The following is a 6,317-nucleotide window of genomic DNA, read 5'->3' as shown; positions in this document are numbered from 1 at the left end:
CAAGGTTTCTCCCTTAGCCTCACATGAGGGATGGGGAGGGAACTGCACCCACTCACTTTGGGGGTACTTTGTGTGGGGTGTCTTTCCTCCAGTCAGGAACAAAATCTGCAGGATTTCAGTCCCTCTCATTATTTAGCTTTGCATGTTGCAGAAGGACATTTGGTGCAACTCCTTGCTGCACTCTTTCAAGTTCTGTGCTCAAAATCTTAAAGCACTGTCATACTCGTGTGGCATTTTTGATGAACTGGTACATGTAAAGCTAGATAAAGAAATGTTTCCTAATATCTCGGATTTTAATTGCTGCATAGGTCAAGTTTGAAGCTGCAGGGACTGAAGTTTATGCTTGATTTGATGCACATGAGTAAGCCAATTGAATTCAAAGTTCAGCATCTGTGCAAGGCTTCAAGACTGGGGACCTGATTTGTAAAGAGGATGATGTTTTCCTGTTGCATTGCTAGGAATTAGAGAAGACTGTTTTTGTAGTCTTTCCTTATTCTATTCTGAAAGAGAAACAGCTGCTTGAAAAATCTTAGGATGTGACCTGTTTCAAGAACTTCTATAACAACTTATGTTTGTAAGAGAAGTGAGAACTGAAAACCACCTTATCTTCTAGAGTAAATATTTGGAAATATCGTTAATACGTTATACTAATGGGATAATTATCAAATGTTTTGGTATTTAATGTCACATTATGATGAAAATCACTTGATAGCAAATTAAAGCACTTTTATTGTGATTGCTATGGTTCTAGAGGATACACATGGTTATGCTACATTAATTTTAAAGACTTACATGAATTTTTAAGCTTAGCAGATACAAACCGTTGGAGAATAGCCAGTATTCTTGAATGTGGTACACACACTCCAAGGAGTCTTTAACTAAATCTTTTGGACCTTGGTTGGAAGTAATTAACATTTCTTCTAAACTTTCAATAATTCATACTTTTTTTTCCAGTTACAGCTGCAGATTTGTTTAAAGTAAGCTCAAAGGTCTGTAGGTGGACATGGTGGGGGAAACATATGAAAATGATATACATGCTCCAGAAGGTTGTAGCATCTGATAGTTAATAATCTACATGAATAACCACAGAATTACAGATTGGACTGAGTAATAGGAGCACAATTGCCACAGAAGCCAGTGAAAGTCTGGTTCCAGGAAAATTTTCCTTTGTGTTATTGCATCTGCCCATTACGGGCAGCAATTGGTCCCATGGAGGAAGAGCATCTTTAGCTAGCTGGTGTATCTCTGAGGAACTTTATTTTTTGGATGGGTGTGGAGGCATGGAGAAGTTGTTTGGTGGTTCTCCAGATAAACTGACTTGTGTCTGCTACATTCACAGCTTGTCCCTTAGGACTTCAGTGACCTATTTCCCAGGCATGCCTGAAGTCAGTCTTCTATTGGCTAGTTTAGTCTCTAATGTCTGTAAGACATCAAACTGTTCAATGTGGATGCTCATGATGAGGCAGGAATGGAAAAAAAAAAGAGCCTGGATTATTTTAAAATGATGGTGGGCTCTAGCTCTGGGCAGACCTGGGGGTGTGTGATGATAGCCCTGGACTCGTGGTGCATGTGAAGAACTGATGCATCAGGCTCAGCTCACACATGTGCATCAGTTGTGCTGTGGCAGTAACCTGTCTCCCAGTCACCTTTAATCTGATGCCTAGACCTCTCTCCCTGTTGCCTAAGGAGGAATACAGCATGAGGACTCAGAAACTGGGAAAAGCAGCTTGAAGATCTTGTCCATATAGGGCCCAGCCCTTAGCACATTTAGATTCATGTTATTTCTGTGATAGGGAGCACTAAAACAACCTGTGCTCCTCAGGGCAGCTGCTTCCCCTTCCTGTGGCTACTGAGAGCTATAAACACAGTTTGTGAACTAGCTTTTGTACCCATGACGTAGGATGACTGGCCATGGGAGAGATGACTGGAGCCACTGCAATGACTAATCAGGTGGTGCTGGCCGCGGGTGGAGTGGCTGGTGTCTGCAGATGACCTGAAGAGAAATCATCCATTGAATTTTTGTCAGGGACTCTGCACTGGGGTGACTAGAGCAGGGAATTGCTGGAGGGGATGTATGGCCAGGCCAAGCGCTCCTTGGGGAGGTGACAGTAGGATACCCAGAGTGTTGAGAGTATATCATGAGTAAAAAGTGCAGCAAGACAAAAGGTGCTCTGGGAATCTGAAGTTTGGGGGAGAAATCTCAGAAAAGAGGTGGAAGAGAGGGAGGAAAACTCTTTGGGAACTGTTGTCTAGGCTTAGCTTTGGTATTAAACCGAAGTTTCCTGTTTCCTCAGAGATGTATCCTGAGGCAAGGCCCTAAAATAGACTTGGACATGTTCCAGGCTCTCTATGGTGTGGCAAGTACATGTCACATTATTCCCTTTCAGGAATCTTACTGTTAAAACAAAGCCAAAAGTCTATTATATTTCTGTATTCCCTGGCAGTCAAAGTTTGTATTTCAGGAACAAACTCTTGGGTTATAATCAAACAGCAACGTTAATCTACCCTACTAGATGTGGGTAATTGATTGTACTAAGTAATTCTTTGTGGTCTGTTTTAAGAAAAACATGTGGCCAAATCTTCAGTTGGGTTGAACTGCTTTCTCTTACATTAGCTGAACATCTTATGTATCTTCTCATATTCATTGCTTTTTTTGAAGCAAAACCCCAATTTGTGATCTCGTGTCCATATTTTGATTATGAATATGCTTTGTCTAGAAGGTTATCAAAAATCAGGTTTCAGTAAATAAGTGTTGTAAACACTGTGTAGTTTTGTTAGCTCATTGGGGAAATACAGCTGAAAGATGATGACAAATGCATCTGCAGTTACTTTGCTATTGTTTCTGAATGTCTAGTGCTGGTTAACATGGTATGAGCAAAAGAGCACAATCATTGTCCATTTCTGTTCTGGTATGTGGCTTAGTTGTGCAGTCATGTAGTTAAACTATGTTCAGTTTTGTTTTCTTTAAAGAGGCTTTAATTATGCAAGACACCTTAAGAAAATATATAATTGTGTACAATTTGCTGCTTAAGAGTACACTGCACTTCTCATTTGAACTGCTGCTACCTCCTGAAAGCAGGAGCGGAGAACATGTATTCTTTGAATTTGAAAGTGTTTTTCTCCTATGTGCAGAGTGACAGAACGCATAAAGCTGGTCTTTGGGATGTGTGCATGTGAAGTGAGGTCATGATGAAGCCTATTTGGGAGTCAATTTATTACAGCTATTCTGTATATTATTACCTCCTGCTGTAGAAAAGTCGCTTCAGCTTCCTCAATAGCTGTTTCTCTGCAACAGATCCTCCCCTTGTTCTCCTTTGGTTCTACCAGTGTGAAGCTGGGATTTTGCTCTTACTCAGTTTGTTCCAAAAACCTGTTTTATATGATGATCTCATGAGATAATCAAGGCAGGTCAAAAAGCATTGAATCAATCTGGTTTTAGCTTTAAATTCTTCCAGTGTCCAGTCTTTCTTTCAAGGGTGCCACAAGGTCAAAACCCTGAGCAATGTGGTACAGATCATAGAGACTCTTTCATCTCATCCTATATGCAGCCTTCCATGCTGTTTCTGAATTTTGCTTGCTCCTGAACTTCCCAACTGTGTGGGAAAATAAGGACATTCAATGCTCCGAAAGCTGCAAAGACCTCCTGTACCTTCTAGGCAGGCTGTATGACATTCTCCTGAATGTCTAAATTGTGCTTCTATCACCTTTACTTTTCCCAGGGATGCCAGGTTATTGCTATGCGTTGGACAAGACCTGTAATTTAAGCCAGGAAGTCAGGCTACTGGAAGCAGCACAGCCTGTCTGTTAAGCGGTGCATTGTGCTGTAGGCTTGTACTAGGTTCAAGGCAGCGATTTTGATCTTCAGGAAATCAAATGGCCCAGGCATCCTAATCTGTAAGATTTTCCCTCTCTTCCTTTATGTTCCAAACCACAGAGAATCCTGTCTCTTCCCAGCTCTGGGTCTCATGAACATAACATATCCTGAAGATTTCTGTGCAACCTGGGACAACCATTTTAATGAGACAGCATTCTTCAATACTGCAGTATAGTGCCACTTTAAATATGCTTGTAATGCAGATACTCAGTGGGAGAAGATGCTGTATTTGAAGAGACTTATTTGTCAAAGAAGACATTTTGACTTGAAAATGTCATTTTTTCCATTCTGTAGAATGGAAATGGTGATGGTTTTTTGACCTTTCATTACCCTCTACGTCAGACCTAATCTGAGAAGAAGCTTGAGGACAATAGTGTTTGCTTTTTTTCCAGCGCACACAATTTAGGAGACCACTGAATTTGAGTCCTGGGTTGAGGGCAGGGCTTTGAGATGGCTATTTTTGCTGGTGGGTGATATGCCCAACTTTCAAGCTTCTTTGCTCAAGGCTGCCACTTGCAAATCAAAGAGCATCTGCTGCCTGGCCTCAGATACACGTGCTCCTCCAAATGGAGACAACTGGTCTTACACTGTTGGATGGCTGCAGCTAATTTGTTTGACTTTCTGATGATGAGGAGAAACTGCAGTGACTATGGCCATTGAGATATTTTTGGGAGTTTGGGTGGGTTTTTTTATACTGCTTCCTCCTCAAGTCTTAATTTTCTTAGCTAATTTACCACATCAAGGTGCAAAGCTTCTGCTTTGCAATTTTTCAGTTTTGAAGACCACTAAAAACATTCCAGTCAACAAATGCTAAATTTCCAGTAAAAACTCAGTACCCTCTTGAAGAGGCAACCCTTATGGTGAAAAACCACAAACCCGTTTGGCCTGGCCAGCTGCTTTCATCTCTTTAGTTCTGCTGAGTAAATGGTTCCTATGGTTCACCCTCACTCCTTCCCCCTGCTTTATTTACTAACACAGGAGTAAGATCCAAGATAGAGGGGTTAAAGAACAGAAAGAAACCAGTTGGGGTTTTTTTTCTTTATTTTCCCCTTCTTTTGAGGACATGACCCTTTCACATAGATGTTTTTTGCTTTCCCAAATTCTAGTCCCATTGTGGAATGTATGGAGACAGCAAATAAAGGATACTTAAAAATCACATAATTACATTTTCAGTAAATATGAAATTATCTTATTAGTGTTGTAATAAAAAGACTATCCACCCACTCCCAGGAGAAAGGGCAAACCAGCGGTGGATCAAATACTGACAAAAAACAATAATAAACAGTGTGAGCAATTAATGCTTTTGGTATCTGCTGAGACAGTAAAATTTTGTATTGACTACATAGTGTCTATACTAGAAATCTGTTCCTGGTTCCTTTTGGGTTTTGGCATTGCAAATTCTTGCAGCAATACAAGTTTTCTGCATCAAAGGTGACCAAACGGACAGAGGAGAGCACTACAGATTGGATTCAGATCTATGTTAACTGCTTTTGAGGAAAAGGAAATGAGCATGGGGAAAAGGTGGATCTGGGGGTCTCTGGGAGGGAGGAATGGTCAAGTGCCTAGAGAAGTTGCCACTTTATACTTTCTCTGGGTGTATGGACACTTGAAACTCTTCAGCTGGGATGGGACAGAGAATACTGGAAAATATTTGATCCCGGTGAGGACAGGTGAGCTGTAGGACAAAGAGCAGCCACCCTGGGTGTCTCTACCTTGAAGGGAATCTGACTTGCCCTTTCACAGCAATGCTCATCAGCAGAAGCGCTCCTTTCTTTGGTCTTCTGCAGAGTTATGCTGTCCTGTAGTTGTGCCTGAGACAAGAAGGGGCAGGCTTTTATTATGGGTGAATTGTATGTTGTGTGGACCTCCAGCTAAAGGTTTGTCTCTAACTGTAAGGCTTCTGCACAATAAAATATGCTCCCCAGACAAATATTGGGTACAGGGACAGGGTCACACTTGGGCTGTCCATTGGGATTGTGCCATGTCTGTTTGCTTACAGCGACAAAACTAAACCTAGAATGAGGGACTCTTTTCATGGATATGTCAACGAGTAGGAAAATGCTGGCCTTGTTGAATTGACAGAGAGAATACTATTTAGATTAAAAAAAAGCCCACTGTAGAGTACTTATGTAGAACAAAAAGATCCCTGTACAGTAAAGTCAAAGCAGCAAGAATGCAATTTTAATATAAGCTATTGCCAGTATGATGTGAAATTAATTTTTTTGTTGTTACATTAGGTGCCAAAGAATCTAAGGTCTCAGCCAGAGAACAGTCTGTTTGGTTTATATTTTTTTTTTATTTTACAAAATTTAAAAAGAAAATGTTGTTCTGTTGGCATTAGAACAGCAAAGGAAAAGCATAATAAGTGATTTAAGATGCTCTATAGGCTGGTCCTCAGCAATTCTCACTTATGTGGACCAACATGTATATGCTTAAATTTCCA

This window comes from Corapipo altera, unplaced genomic scaffold (assembly GCF_003945725.1).
Source record: "Corapipo altera isolate COAL_440 unplaced genomic scaffold, ASM394572v1 45, whole genome shotgun sequence".
NCBI lineage: Eukaryota > Metazoa > Chordata > Aves > Passeriformes > Pipridae > Corapipo > Corapipo altera.
The sequence above is the reverse complement of the archived record's forward strand: the minus strand, read 5'-3'. Positions refer to the sequence as shown.